The sequence below is a fragment of the Dermacentor variabilis genome, unplaced genomic scaffold (assembly GCF_050947875.1).
Source record: "Dermacentor variabilis isolate Ectoservices unplaced genomic scaffold, ASM5094787v1 scaffold_12, whole genome shotgun sequence".
In the NCBI taxonomy this organism is placed as follows: domain Eukaryota; kingdom Metazoa; phylum Arthropoda; class Arachnida; order Ixodida; family Ixodidae; genus Dermacentor; species Dermacentor variabilis.
In genome coordinates this window covers 41,510,944-41,529,526 of record NW_027460280.1, presented here as the reverse complement: position 1 = coordinate 41,529,526, position 18,583 = coordinate 41,510,944, and the positions used below count along the sequence as shown (strand labels likewise).

The window sequence follows — 18,583 nt, the reverse complement described above, 5'->3', positions numbered from 1 at the left end:
GAACCTCACGGCGACGCCGACGGCGGAAATTCGCCTGGAGTGTCCATATAACTGTTATCACAATAAAATGTGGCTTTGAAGGAATATTTTACCAGTCGAAACTGATTAGGTTTTACCGTCTCACAACTGCCAAAATTGAGGCAAAGAATGCGTCGAATAATAATAATAATAATAATAATAATAATAATAATAATAATAATAATAATAAAGAACGGGGTGGGAAGTTTGGTCATTGTTTTCTCGTTATAATTAACCCTTTTCATCCAAATGAATAAAAATTGGGCTTAGAAGAAATACTTCCTTTACTAGTCTAAACTGTTCTAGTTTGACCGTCTCTCACAAAGTTCCAAGAATGAGGCAAGTAATGCTTCGTATTAAAAAATTGGATAATAACGAAAAGGGGTGGGCAGGTTAGTCATTGTTTTCTCGTTATAGTTAATCACTTTCGTCCATATGAATAAAAACGTGGTTTTTAAGGAATACCTTACCAGTCTGAACTGATTTAGTTTGACCGTCTCTCACCCGTACAGCGGACGTACGCACTATTTTTATGTATTTGTTCGCGACGTAGAGTTTAGGGAAGCGGCTCTCTTTTCCAACTGATTATAGTGTTCTAGATTAGGGGTAGTGGGGGGCGACGGCGTTGCCGGCAGATGGCGCCACAAAAGCCTTCACCTGGTGTGGTGAGTTCGTGAAGTGCGCTAGCTACGCGCATATGAAGCCGGCATATTCAGGGCAGTTTGCGGGTGTTTGATATCAGCTCGTCCTTCGTAGCTTTACAAATTGTTGAAGTCGTTTGTGTTGTCGTTCTCTTGCTTCTTGTGTCCATGTTTTGTTCGCTAGCTCCGCCGTACTGTAATCCGACGTTTTCAATAATACCTTAGCTGTGGCATGTTCACTTCCATCATTCGCTGCGCGGCGAAACATAAAATTTAACGCGGATATCTTTAATCTTACTGCAAAAAAAAGGAAAAGCATTTTATTTACGTCAATATATATATATATATATATATATATATATATATATATATATATATATATATATATATATATATATATATAGTAAGAGAAAATCGTCACGGGTGAGGGTGGGGGAGCGGATGACGCGAATTTGTGTATTTCATTCGAAGTAATCCTGTTCAGCTTGTCATACTTAGTCCTTTGTCTCTTAGTGCTTACGGCGCTGTTCAGGCATTTAACTCATAAGAACGTGGAACGAGGAATGCGCATAAGAACGTGGAATAGGAACCCATTTTCAAGAGTTTCACTCTGTGGACATTTCCGATTGTAAGGATGCTAGAAATGCGCCTCTTCCAGCGCTTGCTTCGCTTCATTCACTGCATGAGTTGGCCACTTTTTCGCAGAGAAGTTTGTTTCGGACACGTGTGACAAATCACTTATTTTGTCCGAGTATAGTTCAGGAACAGGTTTTCCGCAATGACACCTCGTTTCTTTCAGTTTAAAGTCGCCAGAACATAAGTGGCTCGGAACCTGTGTATTGCTCAAAGCTAAGGAGGTCTGTGGACATTGCCCAACTCAAATGCGTGACCCTGGACAGGATCACGCTTTTCCGTAGGTTTGCCAGACAACGGCCTCGCCGGTGACGCATTTTGGGGTAAACGCTGCCTTTTCATTACGCGGGGGAGGTTCGGCAAAATCATCGGCACCGCTTCTGGCGACAACGAGGGTCTCTCACGTTTGGCGCTGAGCCGTGCTCCCTCGAGGGCAGCAGAAGATAGCGCCAACCTTTCCTTTCGCTTCAAACCACTTCTCTCTCTCTCTCTCTTTCACGTGGCACACGTACCATGTGAGAGACTACGTGCATCTCCCATTGGTGGAATGAACGTAGTCCCTGACAATTTATTTTCCTTCAAATTGTGCTCGCAGGCAGCATCAATTGTTTCCAAAGGCAAGTCGGCACGGCGGAGATCTCGTTATCCCACCCATACAGCGTTACTCTCCCTCTCGCACATGGAACAACGAGAGCTTTGGGACATTTTTCCATCCACTCTACTCTGTCTTGCAACCAAGTGCAAAACAATAGTTCCTTCGCCGCGGTTTGTTAATAACACGACTCGCGCATGCAGGAAAGAACACACAAGCGAGACAATAGCAGCACACTGCACAAACATGCGGGACCATGCCAAACAGTCCATGTTGCCGAGCGCAGCGCGTGCAAGCAGCAGGTGAAAGGACAGCAAGCTCGGGATTTCCGCACTTCCGGCTTCCCTATATGCAACGCTCTCGCCTGCCGGCTCTACTCCCACTACCCCCATATAGTTCACTATACCGCTGAGTAAAAGCTTTGACAACCACCATTACAGCTCCCGGCTTGGAGTGGCGCCTGACACCGGAGAAAGATGCCGAGAGCGATTGGGGCTATACTAATCCAGGTACAACCAAATTAGGAAGGCCCACGTAAGCTTCAACAAAGACGCTCTCTCACCAGAACAGGAATTGGCCTCCCTGGTGCAGTATTCGACGACTACCTCCCTCATGATTCCTACAATAAACTCGTGTCCCTCAGTCCCCTGCAGCTGCGGAGCACCTGACCAAGGCGGCGGTCAGACCTGTAACCCAGCAGGGCTTGCTAAGAATCACTGGACCCGGACAGGCCGCCAATGGAAGCTGAGCCTGGCAACTTTTAATAACACCCGGACTCTCTCGAGTGAGGCTAGCTTAGCAGCACTCTTTGAGGAACTATCAGACATTGTTTGGGATATCATCAGCCTTAGTGCGATTAGAAGAACTTGTGATGCTTATACAGTGCTGACTAACGGCCATGTACTCTACTATAGAGGTCTCCCAGATAAGAAGCAACACGAGGTAGGAGTCATAATCCATAAGGACATAGCCGGCAACATTGAAGAACTCTACAGCATTAATGAGAGGTAGCAGTAGTCGTCATCAAACTTAATAAGAGGTATAGGTTAAAGTAGTACAAGCCTACGTTCCAACATCCAGTCACAATGATGAAGTAGATCAGTTTTATGGAGATGTTGAATTAGCGATGAGAAAAGTGCAAACTCAGTATACTGTAGTAATGGGCGACTTCAATGCAAAAGTGGGGGAAAAGCAGGCTGGTGAACAAGCAATTGGCAACTACAGCGTCTATTCTAGGAACGCTAGAGGAGAGATGCTGGTAGAATTCGCAGAAAGGAATGAGCTGCGAATAATGAACACCTTCTTCAGGAAGCGTAGCAACAGAAACTGAACTTGCAAAAGCCCTAATGGTGAAACAAGAAATGAAATAGATTTCATACTTTCTGCCGATCCCAGCATAGTGCAGGATGTAGAAGTGTTAGGTAGGGTAAAGTGCAGTGATCGTAGGTTAGTGAGGGCTAGGATTCACCTCAATTTGAAGAGAGAAAGAGCAAAATTGGTCAAGAAGAAACAGGTCAACCTAGAGGCAGTAAGAGTAAAAGCAGACAAATTCAGGCTGGTACTTGCAAACAAATATGCAGCCATAGAACAGAGAGATGATGATGACAGAGAGGTAATGAATTAAACCGTAACTAGGCTGGCTTCAGAGGCAGCAATTGAAGTGGGAGGCAAGGCACCATGGTCGCCAGTGGGCAAGCTCTCCCAAGTAACAAACGACCTAATAAAGAAACGACAAAGAATGAAAGTGTCCAGCTCAAGAGATAAGACAGAATTCGCGGAACTGTCAAAACTGGTCAACATAGCAAAAATAAGGGATATTCGAAATTATAACGTGAGAAAGGTGAGGAAGCTATAAAGAATGGACGCAGCCTGAAATCAGTGAGAAGGAAACTTGGCATAGGGCAAACGAAGATGTATGCACTGAAAGATAAGCAGGGTAATATCGTCGGCAATCTCGGAGGTATAGTAAAAGCAGCGGAAGAATTCTATACTGACCTGTACATTACGCAGAGGACGCAGGATAACTCCATTCGAAACAGTAATGAACATGATACAGAAACTACTCCTATAACTAGCGATGAGGTCAGAAGGGCCTTGCAAGGGATGAAACGGCGAAGAGCGGCAGGAGAAGGTGGAATAACAGTCGATTTAATCAAAGGTGGAGGAGACATATAATGCTTGGAAAACTCGCGGCTTTCTATACGAAGTGTCTATCGACTGCAAAGGTCCCAGAAAACTGGAAGAATGCAAACAATATACTAATCCACAAAAAGGGAGACGTTAAAGAATTGAAAAAAATATAGACCCATTAGCTTCCCCCCCTCCCAGTATTATATAATATATTCACTAAGATAATTTCAAATAGAATAAGGGCAACACTGAAACTTTGGTCAACCAAGGGAACAGGCAGGTTTCAGGAAAGCATACTCTACAATAAATCACATCCATGTCATTAATCAGGTAATCGAGAAATCCGCAGAGTACAATCAGCCTCTCTATATGGCTTTCATAGATTACGAAAAGGCATTTGATTCAGTACAGATACCAGCAGTCATAGAGGCAATATGTAATCAAGGAGTACAGAACGTTTACGCAAATACCTTCGAAAATACCTACAGAGATTCCACAGCTACCTTAATTCTACACAAGAAAAACAGGAGGATACCTATAAAGAAAGGGGTCAGACAAGGAGACAATCTCTCCAATGCTATTCACTGCGTGCTTGAAAGAAGTATTCAAGCTATTAAACTGGGAAGGCATAGGAGTAAGGATCGACGGCGAATATCTCAGCAACCTTCGGTTTGCAGATTACATTGTTCTGTTCAGCAACACTGGAGACGAGTTACAACAACTGATTGAGGACATTAACAAAGAGAGTATAAAAGTGGGGTTGAAGATTAATATGCAGAAGACAAAGATAATTAAGGGAAAATGAGAGATCCACCCAATCATAGCAATTGCTACAAAGGAAACTGGACGGGACTAGGACGAATTTTTCTTCAACTGCAAGACTTTTCTTCGAGGGACCCGTTTGAGTTTCCTTTGTCGCAGTTGCTACCGATTGGGTGGATATATAATTTTCCCTAATTAATTACTACTCTCCACCTTGCGGGTTTGCGCAGAACTATTATGTTAAGACAAAAATAATTATGAATAGCCTGGCAAGGGAACAAGAGTTCAAGATTGCAAGTCAGCCTCTAGAGTCTGTGAAGGAGTACGTTTACCCTGGTCAACTAATCACAGAGAACTTTGACCATGACAAGGAAATTCAGAGAAGAATAAATATGGATTGGATCGCATACGGCAGACATTGTCAGCTCCTGACTGGAAGCTTACCATTATCATTGAAAGGGAAGGTGTACAATCAGTGCATTTTACCAGTGCTGACATGTGGGGCAGAGACTTGGAGACTGACAAAGAAGCTTGAGAGCAAGTTAAGGACCGCGCAAAGAGCGATGGAACGAAGATTGCTAGACATAACGTTAAGAGGCAGAAAGAGAGCGGTTTGGATCGGAGAGCAAACGGGTATAGACGATATTCTAATTGACATTAAGAGAAGAAAAATGGAGCTGGGCAGGTCATGTAATGGACAGGTTAGATAACTGGTAGACCATTAGGGTTACAGAATGGGTGCTAAGACAAGGGGAGCGCAGTCGAGGATGGCAGAAAACTAGGTGGGGCGATTAAGTTAGGAAACTCGCGGGGGCTAGTTGGAATCGGTTAGCGCAGGACAGGGAGAGGCCTTCTTCCTGCAGTGGACATAAAATAGGCTGATGAGGATTATTATTTTTACACCTTACGAACGGAGTTTTAAATGAGAGAAACGCAGGACGGAAAGAGGAGGTGGTGGGGAGTAGAGCTGCGCTCATTCTTGCCATGATCAAAGCGCCTGTTCACTACTGAAGGAGGACGCGCCCGTTATTTCAACCCGCGTTGGCGGCAAGCACATATACCGTGTGTCCCAGCTAACGTTGGCCAAGCCGTTCAAGGAAAAAAAAGAAAAGGAAAAAGGTTTAAAAAGCACGGTGCAAGGTACGGTTATCATACCTACTGTGTTGAGTCGTTAGATGTCTGACGACCGAACACGGTAGGTCCTAAGATGGTATCTTGCACAATGTCTTTTTAATTATTTTTGCCCGTGAACAGCTTGGCTAAAGTTAGCTTGGACATCCTATATGCTAGCCCAGAGACACTAATTTTCTGTTCTAACAGTTCAAAGGAATTGAGAGAGAGAGAGAGACAAAGCAAGGACAATAAAGGCAGGGATGTTAACCAGAAGAACATCCGGTTTGCTACCCTAAACTGGGTGTGGGGGAGAGGGGAATAGAAAGAGCAAAAAGGGGGAAAGTGAGCACTGAGTGCGTGTGGGCGGGACACTATGAACAGGGACACTATAAACGGTCTCTTAAGCCGGTGCACTTCAAGTATTGCACTAATGCACGATTCGCTTTTCGTGCCAGTGACGGGTGTGGCCACGGTCCGAGTATCTTTGACTCGGTGAACGGTCTTAAGTCCAGTCGGTGTAAAGTTTTCCGCAGAGAGGCGTTGGACATCGTAGCGGGGGAGGTACACAATAGGTGCTCGATGGTCTCCTCGCACCCACAGGAATCGCACATCGGGCTCTCGGCCATTCCCATACGGTAGGAGTACGAGTTCGTGAACGCTACTCCCAACCATAAGCGATACAGCAAGGTTGCTTTGCTGCGGGAAAGGCTATATGGCAGTTGTAGCCGTAGCGTGGGGTCCAGTTTATATAAGCGGCAATTGAAGGCACTTGATCTTGCGACTTTTTGCGCGCATGTAGGCGAAGTTCCCTGGCAGCGTCCGACCTCGCCAAAGGTATTGAACGCGTCTGGATATCTTGGTGGGCAGACCGGGCAGCCTTGTCAGCTAGGTTGTTGCCGACGATATGCCACAGTCAGCAGGAATCCATTGAAATATGATGGTGTGGCCTCTTTCCAGAGCATGGTGGTGCACTTCCCTGAATTCAGATGTCATCTGCTCGTAAGTTCTGTGACGTAATGCAGAGTTGATGCTGTGAAGGGCTGCCTTAGAGTCACAAAATACGACCCATTTCTCTGTGGGCTCTTCGCTGACGTACATCATAGCGGCATGGAGAGCTACAAGCTCTGCCGATGTAGATGTAGTCGTATGCGAATTTGAATTTAACTGTAACCTTCTTGACTGGAACGACGAATGCGGCAATTGAGCTGGTACGGGAGGTCGAACCATCGGTATATATGTATGTATGCGGTCATGATACGTCTGGTGCAGTAATAGGTCGTAAGTTGCTTCAGAGCCGGTGATGGATGATCGCACTTTTTTTGTAATTCCAGGAATAGCAAAATTCACTTGAGGCTGTCGTATGCACCACAGGGGAGATGAAGGATTCGTCGCCGGTGTAAAATATGACGGTATGCACTCTTTATGGGCTTTAATCACTCTTGAAAAGGTCGCTTGAGGTCTCTGGGCTGGTAGGGAGGCCAAGTGATGGTCGGGGATCCTTGACAGATGGCGAATGTGCGCTCTGAGAGAGTCGACAGCTACGTGTGTCTGGATCATGTGGTCCCCAGCGATGGCAATGTTTGCTGCTGTTGACGTGCACCGAGGCAGCCCTAAACACGTGCGTAGGGCTTGACCTTGTATGCTCTCCAAAGCGCGAAAGTTCGTCTTGCATGCATTTGACAACGCTGGTGGGAATTGAGATCGTCTACAAAAACCATTACGCTAAAGCCCACTCCGGCTACAACAACAACAACAAAAAAATGCTTTTCTCAATGTGATGCGTGTGCTCAGTTTCATTTCGTATAGACTTCATTGCGGAGAAAAATGGTGACTTTTGCTATCTTCGCCGGCTCCCTCCTGCGAAACTGCCCAGAAAGCATTGGGGTGAGCGAAGTTCCGTTTCCAACGCAAACATAAACGTCTGTGCGACGTTTTGAAATTCCTTTCACTTGCCGTATATAGACTTTATTGAAAGACAGACGGACCGAAGATCTTCGCCAACTTCCCCGCAGCTGAGCGTTCAGCCCGCGCCCATTCACTCGGCAGCTGAGCGGATCGAGCCGCAAAAGGCGCGTCGTGCGCAACTCTAGCGTCGCGGCGACTCGGACGAGCGGCTCTCCCTCGCCACCTTTCTTACTTCTCGGCCATTTCCCGTTCTACCTTGAATGATAAAATTAGGCCTTCAAGTACACTCGGTGGCCCTAACCTTTGGGCAATTTTCGCGAAACGTCTCGTAGAGCATCGGCCAGTCGCACTGTACAAAGGCGGCGTATCACTAATTCTCCCCAACTAAACCTGCAGGGGAAAAAAAAAAAGTCGCAGTTTCGCCCGAATGGTGAAGCATTGATTGCGATAGCAAATTAACAACCCTGGGCTGGACCTGTGGTAGAACCTTTTCAGAACGGTTCCTTCAAAAAGTTCCGGTTCGGGTCCAGCTCCAGGATGGCGCAAAAAATATCGGTTAGGCTCCGGTTCAGCTGAACATAGCGATTCAGCTCGGGATTTCGGTTCACTTCAGTTCCGGTTCCGTCCAAAACGCTGTATATTGGGTGATCATTTCTAAGTTTTCCGCTATTTTTGAATGTCGCCCTGTTTCAGATAGCATAATTCTTGCCCTTGAGCTGGATTATTCGGAAAGGCCGACATTACTAGCACGATAACTGAAAACACATATTGAGTGAATTAACGAAAATGCGTTAATTAACTTCTTAATTACTTTACGGCACATAATGCAATTTACGAATTGTAGCCGGTGAGTTATCAAGACGTGTCCACTTTTGACAGCAGTTTCGAGGTGTTAATTCCCAAAGTGCGGGATGAAAAACATGGGCGTTCCCGTTACTTTTGTGCTTCAATGCCTTTTCGTTAACAAAATGGAGCAAGACTGCATTTTGTACAGAGTTTGGTGACTTATATCTCGAAACTGGTGTCATCCTGGAAATTCATACCAAGGGCCTTGCAAGCCCGCCGGCTACAATTCGTAAATTGCAATATGCCGCAAATTAATTAAGTTAATTAGTAATTGTGTGCTAATTATTCGATTATGAGTTTCGAGTTTTCGTGCAATCTCACGATTTCTCGTCAGTTTCGCATCCTCGTGCAGTGTCCGCCTCTTCGGGTATTCCAGCTCGAGGACTAGAATTATGCTATCTGCCACAGCCGATATTTAAATATTCTGCAAAACGTAAAAATGATCACCCCGTATACTGCGTGTCGTGATAAGTGCGGGTCGCGCACGTGCAAGGGCACGTACGCTGCATCCCGAGTGCCCGAAAGATGCCAGAGGTGCTCTTATGTATACACAAGGTGTCCCAGCTAGCTTTAGCTAGTGTTTGAAAATGTGCGTATGCGACGTAGCTGGACAGAACCCAAGGTAATGTTGTTTGCCGTCGCTTGGAGACACTCAAATTATTTTTTTATTCCTCATAATTAGATAAGTAGTCTTAATTACTTAATTAGTTGACTTTCCAAAATTATAATTAGATGAAAAGTGTCCATGAGAAAATTGTAGAGCGACATGAGAAAGTCCCGGTACAGCTTTCTGTTGCTCAAAGCGTGCTACATAAAAGTGTTTTTCTTTTTTTCCCGAGCGTGAAAGAAGCCCGTAAATGCACGCAAAATTGCCGCGCGACTGGCCGCTCGAGGCACTTTGCGTGCATTTGCGGGCTTCTTTCACGTCCCAGTATGGCAGTTTAGCTCTTGAGCGCGATGGCCCTGCAGGGAATTCCTGCTAACTACATCGATATGGGTGTACTCGAATTCGCATGTGACGGATTTCTTCTAGTGGAAAGCACGCCTGCGGTGTTTGATAACACTGGTTAGAAATATATATATATATATATATATATATATATATATATATATATATATATATATATATATATATATATATATATATATATATATATATATATATATATATAAAAGAAACGATCAATTTTTTTTCGGGCTCCGTGAAACGTTTTTCTTCAACGCGTTCTTTATTAAAAAGCACTGCGACAGCCTCCGCTGAGTGATCTGCCCGACCTGTCACTATGGGCGGAGGGAGTCTGTGTGTGATAACCCAACTGACTGTACGTGAGAAGTAATAATAATAATAATAATAATAATAATAATAATAATAATAATAATAATAATAATAATAATAATAATAATAGTCAACTACCTGCAAGCTGTGAGAGACACCGCATGTATACCGTGTAGAGGGGGCTCCACGTTAATTTCGACCGCCGCACGCACCCCCCCTTTAACTTTGCACACGCACTCCCATGCAGCGAGGGCCGGAGTCCGGCGGCAGTCTTCGCGAGGCTGGCTTCACGTGTCAGTGTCCACATGCGTTCCCGAGCTGGCATAGCTCGGTTTCCTCGAGCCTTTGCCTTGCGCCCCGCGCCTCCAACTCCTCCTAAGGTATTCCATACTCAGCGGTGCCATCGCTCAACATTATAACGATCTTGTCCTTTTTTTCACGACTGCTATCGTCTCCCCCTTTTCGGTAGCGTCTAAGATTGTAGCTTTCCGCACGACCTCACGGAAATGCAAACGATTATTTGATTTTCTTTACCAGTTAATGTGCAGGGGGCCGAATTCACCGAGCTTTTTCTTCGTAACTACTTTGCCCAGATAATGCGTAACCATTCCATTCCAATTCCTTCTCGCGCTTAAGTGGGATGGCCCTCCGCCTATACGTTATCACGGGGATCGGTCGATTGTGAACGGCGCGTGACGAGAAAGAAATAGCACCGAGCGAACGGAATCCTTACGTTATACCGGCCCTGTTTGCTACTGGCCTTCGCTAATAATACGTACGCAATCGCTAATGGCTGGGGTCTCCTTTCTTTAATAGTGATGTAGCGCAAGAATTGTGTGTGTGTGTGTTAATATGAGCTCGGATTCACAAAGCTTTTCGTTTCTAAATCCTGTTCTTATACGAACAGCCCAAGCGTGCGAAATGTTTTGTGAACTCTGGCCCCGAACCCATATTCAACACGCAGTTCATACACTGTAGAGCCGCTCGTGTGCGGGAGCATGGCTCTGGCCAGTCGTAATAGCGATATACATCTGCGTTACGCACGTTAACCGCTAAGCTACCACTGATGCCTCTGTGCCTTGCCGAATAAGCCCGCCGTGTTGCTCGTCTTTGTACTTGAGTGGCGTCGCAACAGCGATCGAAGGAAGGTTGTGACAACCGACACCAGTCTGCCCAGTGCACTAAAGGAGACTTTGTGTGATCATTGACTTCTCAACGCAAACGTGGCCCATGCCAAAAGTTCCTATCCCAGTAATACTGACCCATCCCTCCTCGCAGATCGCTTGAGCAAAACGATGGCACGCCTGACGTTAGCTGGTCTCACCCATCCATTCACCAGTGACTAGACTCGCCCAGCGGGCTTCGTCTCCGATCCGGGTATTGCTATATGGCATGATCAGGGCGACGGAGAAGGAAGAAAGCTGGCTGCGGCCTCTCGACGCCATCATTGCCTCGCCTTCAAATAAGCAACATTCACTTGTAACAATATGACTAGCGAAGGCGACCGCGACCACTGGCGCATGATTGTGTGTGTCAACAAAAAATTCACCCCTGATCCCATAGACACGAAGCAATTTGCACGCTGAGCCAGTACAAGGTATAGCGATTCCTCTCGCTCGACTCTAACCGCTCATGACAGGGGCGATCACGGTGATGACGTAGGCTGAGCGCGGCTGGTGACCATTGACGAAATGCGAAGGGGAAATGAAATAGAATCGTCACGAAAACTCTAAATAAAACACATGTCCAAATTTGAGTGTCTACCACGTCATACACCCTGCGTTGTTATTCCTATGAATGCCCACACTGCGATGAATGCGCGACGGCAATAGGAGGCAGCGCTGTCCAGCTCCGACTCGACGGACCAGCTCAACCTGATCAACCGAGCGAGAAGGGAAGCTAAGGCCTCTGGACTCCTGAACTGAGGGGACCACCCACTGCACAGCGGAAGAGCTACCTACGCTCGTATGCGCTCTTCTATAAAATTTGCTCCTCTCTCTCTCTCTTCACACACACACACGCACGCACGCACGCACGCACACGTTATCCCGGTCTTTCGCAGTAAGGACAGTAATGCGCTGTTTATAAGCCATGACAAACCAAATACCGGGTATTTTTTACACTATGCAGAAATTTTCAATATCTCGTGTGACAGACAGCATAATTCTAATCTTTGAGGTGGATTATTTAAAGAAGCGGACATTACTCGTGCGAGGAATCAAAGTTCCCAGTCGACTAATTAACAATATTTACTAATTAATTAATTGGTTAATTAATTGCTGCACATATTGGATTTACGAATTCTAGCCGGTGAGTTGGCTAGACGTATTCACTTGGAACGAATTCTGAGGATGGCACGTGTTTCGAGATATGCACCATCAAACTTGCGGTAAAGATGCGCTGTTCTGCTTACTTTTTCTAACGACCTCCTTTTTACGCATTGAAGCACAAAAGTAACGGAACGTCCATATATTCCGTCGCACGTTTTGCGAATGAAAATCCAGAAAGTGGTGGCAACCTATAAAGTAGTTCGAAGTGGATGCGCCTCGCTAACCCACCGGCCACAAATAGTAAATTGCAATCTGTGCCGAACAGAAATTAGTTAAAAACGTAATTAGTGATTTTTGTTTATTAGTCGGTTATGCATCTCGATTTCTCGTGCATGTGCGCCGCTTCGAGCAATCCAGCTCAAGGACTACAACCATGCTATTTGCTGCAGGCCATGTTTAGAATTCTGTATGCGTTTAGCTGTCGCGAACAGTCCATCTAGAATAAGAACGTTTGAGTGAATACGGGCCCACTTTCGCGGTCGTCACACGACCCGCTTCTGAAATTCTTTGTTGTTCTCTCCGCAACCGCCGGCACCCCTTTTGGTGTCGTTATCCGCCGCGTCGTGATTGGCGTTGCCGCCCTCTTGACGTGCATGGTCCCGCAGGAAAATGGTGCGAACGCGCGATCGCGGTGCGTCACCTGCCGCTGGCACGAACCTGACACCAGCCGTGTTTTGACGGTGCGAACAGGCGCGGAGCGATTGGCCTCTCCCACGAAGGGTGTCTGTCGTCGGGGCGAAGAGGGATGTTTGTCGGACGTGTTTGATCACGGCACGCATTTGTGTGTGTTTTACGTGCGCGTTCGCGCGCCGCTCCAGCGACGGATGCCGCAGGCGGCCAGCTGGAACTTGGCCAGCCGATGTCAGCCGGTCTGCCCCCGCGATACGCGCCGCTGAGTAGCGGCGCCGTTGATTGGAAGCCAGCCGAGCATCGCCGGGCCACCGAGGTGTCGCCCCGCAGCGAATCGCGGGCCGTTCGAGAACTGTCTGCGTTTCGTTTCGCGCTGCGCTCGGCACGGAACAGCGAGGCGCGAGAGCAGCGCGTGGAAACGCGGCGATTCGCACGCGGGGCGTCTAGTATCTGTAGAACCGCAGTGCTCTACAATATGCGTCACCCCGTGCGTTGTGTTCGCCACACAGAACTTGCGGAGCTGCCTAAGCAATTTCTGGTGGACAATAATTCCCCGGCTTGGAAATCACCGGGCGAAGGGACAACGAGTGACGATGGCCACGCTGCTCGTCGCCACTTCGTGTTTGTGATCAGCTCCTGTAATATATAGCCCAGCTTCCCGCGCAATATTTCTTGGCGGCTACGCGCTCTTCAGTCAAAGCGGGAAAAGCTGCACAGTCAGCACCTGTCGGAGCACTGCTGGTTGTGTGCAGTCTCAGATATAATGGCAGTTTTCTTACCTAATAAGTGCAGAAGCTCGATTTACGTGCCTATTTTCGACATCTGCAAAAAGATTACACGTTAGTGCTCGCGTTTATCTTAATCTCAAACATTAGTGCTTAGTGCCCGAGTTGTGCTCGGACACTAAGAAGTCGGCTCTTCGATGTTCGTGGAGCTTTTGCCCGCGTGATCCAAACGCAGTGGTGATGTGTCAGATTTCACTGGTGACAGCTACAGCTGCATCGTCAGGCCCTGAAACGAAGTTGCAATGGATTCCTGGACATGTCGGTGTGGCAGGAAACACTAAAGCCGACAAAATGGCTGGGAATGCACATCGTTCCGTTTCTGTTACACTAACTCAATCCACGAGGGCTGGCGCTAACGTTAGAACCAAACAATTATGCGAGTCTGTAACACCAATTCAGCGATTTTATGCCAATTCTGTGTTACAGTCTACTGTACGCAGTCGACCCCCATCCTCAGTTTCCGATCTCTGCTGGTGCTGGCCGTGACAGACTCAGTCATTCATCGTATCAGCTAGGGTGGAAGTGGCGGCGCATACAGGTGGCTTTTTTTTTTTTTTGTATCGTATACACGTCGTTCAACTACGTCTTGTTGCACGCACGGCCATTCATGGAAGAACACGTTCTAAGAAGCTGTCTGTCCTAAGTTTGACTAGCAAATATGTGCTTTAAGACAACTCGGGTTCCCGGTTCCAATCCCGGACCAGGACGAATTTTTTTCAACTGCGAAGCTCTGTTTCTGAGAAACCCGTGTGAATTTCCTTTGTGGCTTTGTGCTACATTGCTACATACAGGTGAATGACATTTTTTTTCCTTTCATGATACTTTTTTGTAACTTATCACGTGTATAGAACAAATGTAGAACTGTGTATATATATATATATATATATATATATATATATATATATATATATATATATATATATATATATATATATATATATATATATATATTAGGCGCAAGACCAAAGCAACTTTTTCACTTTGAACGGGAAGATTTTGCAAAAAATTTGCATACTTAATACTGTTTTAGCGCAGAATTTACAAAAACCACAAAGGGACACGAACGGGACGTGTCTCTTTGTGCTTTTTGTAAATTCTGCGCTAAAATACTATTAAGTATGGATTACGAACTAGCCCCAACCAACGCTCTTTGCTCTGTTACATAGAGAGCATGTAGTACACCAACGCGTGTAATTAGACTAAAAATATGCAGTTTATTCTGTGAAGGTGTATGACCAGCGAAGCTGTGTATGCGGGCCCCTTAATGACGAACTGTCCGTTGCCGTGCGTCAAACGCCGTATGCACATAAAGGCAAGGCCCAATTAGTCGCTCCTCCACGATGTTGAGCCTCGGAAGATGATGGAGCACCGGAGGGTACGCATATACCCATGTATTGTTACAAAATACGGCACGACACCTTTTACTAACGAATCCCGGCACGTAGAACAGACACGCATGTCACCGCGCACTCCGAGGGCGCACATTGCATCACCGCAGCCAAGGCGATCGTGCGTTGGTCGACGTCAGACGTGGTGCAGTAATGGTTGTGAGGTCACTCGAAAACCTCAAGCGGTCCCACACAACACAGGCCACACCAAATTGGTTCCCCACAAACTCCCTCTGAAACCTGGACGTAGCTCCGGTGAAACATTCCAAGTTTGCGGCATCGCGGCCACATGGACGGCTCGCATTTCTTTCCGCCTCGCGGTCCTGGCGGACAGCACGGGACCGCCACCACGGGAGAGCGGGAGGAGATACGCAAGCGCTTGGAACGCCCACAAAGAGAGGGCGGCGCGAACGTAGACATGGCGACGGGGGTCAAAGTGTAGTATCTGTTCTTATCAGCTTAATATCTGATACGGGTTGTATTTGGACCTACGATATTAAACTTATTTTTGCAAGTTGACGGAGTGCTTAAAGCCCGCTTGAGGTCCGCCGCGGGTCGCCCCGGCATTGCACTGTCTTCGGGATCGGCCCACGTATGGGGAGAAATTCTAGCTCTACACGGATCGATAGACGCACGCAATTTTTTCCACAACTTGTGCATATGCAGCTTCGCTGTAAAAAAAAAAAAAAAAAAAAAGCGGACTCGGCGGTAGAGCTACATGCGTCGAAGCTGGTGTTGATTGTCTCTTGAGAAAAGATATGGGGCCGTTTCATAAAGCCTTTCGTTCGTAAGTGGGGTTTTCCATTGGCCGGCTCCTTTCGTCCATAATACGTCCAGCATCAGGACTATCTGGCATTTTCTCTCACGAACGGTTCTGTGTATACCGTAAGAGCTTTTTGCGAGCACGGGCCGTGATTCGTGCTCCGTAAGTTGGAATTTTTTAACTACACCTCGGCGGAGCGTCAACATTTAGTCACGCAGGTTCGACCCGTATACCTGAATTATGCCTGGCTTCGTTTGTAACTTCTTCTTGTGGCATGCACTGGCGCCCGATGATATTCGACGTAGATGGAAAAATAAGCGCCGACGTACGCCCATCACGAAACTTTTCGTTCGTAAGCGATTTGCCATTGCCCAGCCACTTTCGCTAATAAACAAATATGTCCAGCATCTGGATTGCCTAAAATGTTCTTTTACGAAAACACTCCAGTGTAGGAGGTTTTTGTGAATACAGGCCGGTGTAATGTAAGCCTTCATATCGCCCCATTATGGATATTTCTTACAAGCCTCCGCTCACGGCTGGCCGATCCTATAGAGGGATAGCATGGGCGGAGCGCCGTTCGGACCATTGAAGAAGCGCCAAAAGAAATAGCACTGGAATACAAGCGTTGCATTATACCCGCTTTATAAACTTCTATCTACATGTTTACATTTGTTTCTAAGATGATTTGCAAAGAACGTTGAACATTGTTGATTAATTAACAGCGAAGACGAGAGGAGAAAATATTGTGTGCGAAAGTTGCATTCGGCCGGCGCCAGCCAGTCCTTTTTAATTCGGAGCGATGTCGTCGTCGCGTAATAGCTGTGGGGCGCCTGATTACGACAGCGTCTCAGCCACGCCCTTCCATGGCGGGTCAACGATAGGGAAACACCCGTCGTTGCAGGAGTACGTGCCCGGTGCTCCAGGCATCACTAGGCAAACGCGACACTTTTGGCACGAGTGCGCGCTCCATTAGAAAAGTCTGCGACCATTCGCAGCCCTTGTAGGCGTTGCGTCACCTGCGGCAAGCGTCGTCAGCTGTTTTGCTGCTCTGCTCAGTTTCTGCCATTATTATTGCTTTCTTTGCTTGTCCCTCTAGATTCACTTTCACTGACGGCTCATTTCCCGTGTTGACGTTGCGTACGGTTGAGGTTCCGTAAATGAGTAGACAGAACGCGTGGGCAGAAGTCATCTTGAAAAGTCAATGCGTCTGCGCTGAAGGGAGCCCGCTCACTTTCTTTTTTCTTCCCACCCGTGGCGCGTGCATGGCTCGGCTGTTTTCCTTTCTCGGATCAACCCCGTCTTTTTCCTCTTGAGGTCGTGTGGGCGGCGGTGCCTGTCATACCAATGTTGAATATTACGCAACAACAGCGGCGACCGAGAAGGAACATTTGTTATTGCCCGCGCGGTTGTATCTGCATGTAATCTGACGCGCTCCATGTACCGTGCATGCACCGGTATAAAAGCTCTAGCGGCCGTCAGCCAATCAGGCCGTTGATCACAAAGCTCTCAAGGCGAAGACACTAGCGGTGGGACTACCGATAGCGAAGACGCCAGCGAGTATCGAACAGCCCTCGCCCTCTGTTCTTTTGGTAATCGGGCTCCTATTCATAGGCTATGAATAGTTGCCTGATTATAGCAGGAGCCGGCAAATCGCGATAGCAAAAATGATGTTAGCGGCGGCCGGCGACCAATGAAAAACAACTGGGAATAAAAAAGAAAAAGAAAAGTTGAACTCGACTCTCGAGTTGCTAACGGCCACTATAGCTTCTACAATGCTGCATGGTTTTCCGTTGGACATGTGCGTTAACGACCGTTTTGCAGCCAGCAGGAAAGGCGGGCCTCTCATCCCCGAACGTGCATATAAATCAAAGCGGCGCCGGCGTTGCACTTTCACTCGCTTGGAGGGAGCTTGATATTTCCTGTTAGGCCATCGTGTTTCGGGGATGCCACCCATCCGTTCAGTGTGTGTGTATCGGCAGCACTGCAAGTGCAGACAAGTGCGTGCTGAATGCAGTCACGTCCCTATCCTTTGTGAAGAGCTGATGATGCGCATTCCTGCTGCGGTGAAGGACCTTCCGAGGGCAGGTGCGGACGCCGGCACCGCCCTCACGAGCCCCTGATGAATTGCGTAACAAGGTCACACACACACACACACACACACACACACACACACACACACACACACACACACACACACACACACACACACACACAGATATATATATATATATATATATATATATATATATATATATATATATATATATATATATATATATATATATATATATATATAAACAGTATGTGAAAGGGAAAAAGCACTCCCTCTGGTATATCGTATGGAGCTCGCGTTTTTCGAAGTCTCTGTAAACCGCCTGCGCAAAGCACCATTTCGCCTTTGCAGCAGTATATGGAGAGGTGGGCACTCATCTTGCTCGTCAAATTGGAACGACCATCTTTAACTACTTAACAAAATTAATCACTTGAGCTTTTAATTAGCGTCTTTAGGAAATGTTTTAACGGCTGTCACCTGTCTGTCACCCAAGTTTCGTCTGCCCCTCCATGTAATAACCGAGCTGCAAATGTGGAATTAATTTTCGCGCCACGGACGATTTTTTGTCTCCTAGTCTACAAACAAAGGAACTACATATCGGAATACCTGACCTTGAAGTTCTCCAGAACTTCCATTGTATGTCAGTTCTTTACTGCAGCAGCGCAAGCGCCAGTTTGCGGCGCAAGGGAAACGCAAGCGTGAATCACAAACGAAGGGG

The 18,583-nt window shown here is 46.9% G+C and overlaps 1 protein-coding gene and 1 pseudogene across 1 annotated transcript in view; both read left to right on the top strand.

Annotated features, from left to right (window-relative positions):
- Positions 1 to 18,583, top strand: part of LOC142566273 (uncharacterized) — a 93,590-nt gene that overhangs the window by 20,051 nt on the left and 54,956 nt on the right. The window lies entirely within an intron of this gene.
- On the top strand, positions 15,468 to 15,646 carry LOC142566424 (U2 spliceosomal RNA; annotated as a pseudogene).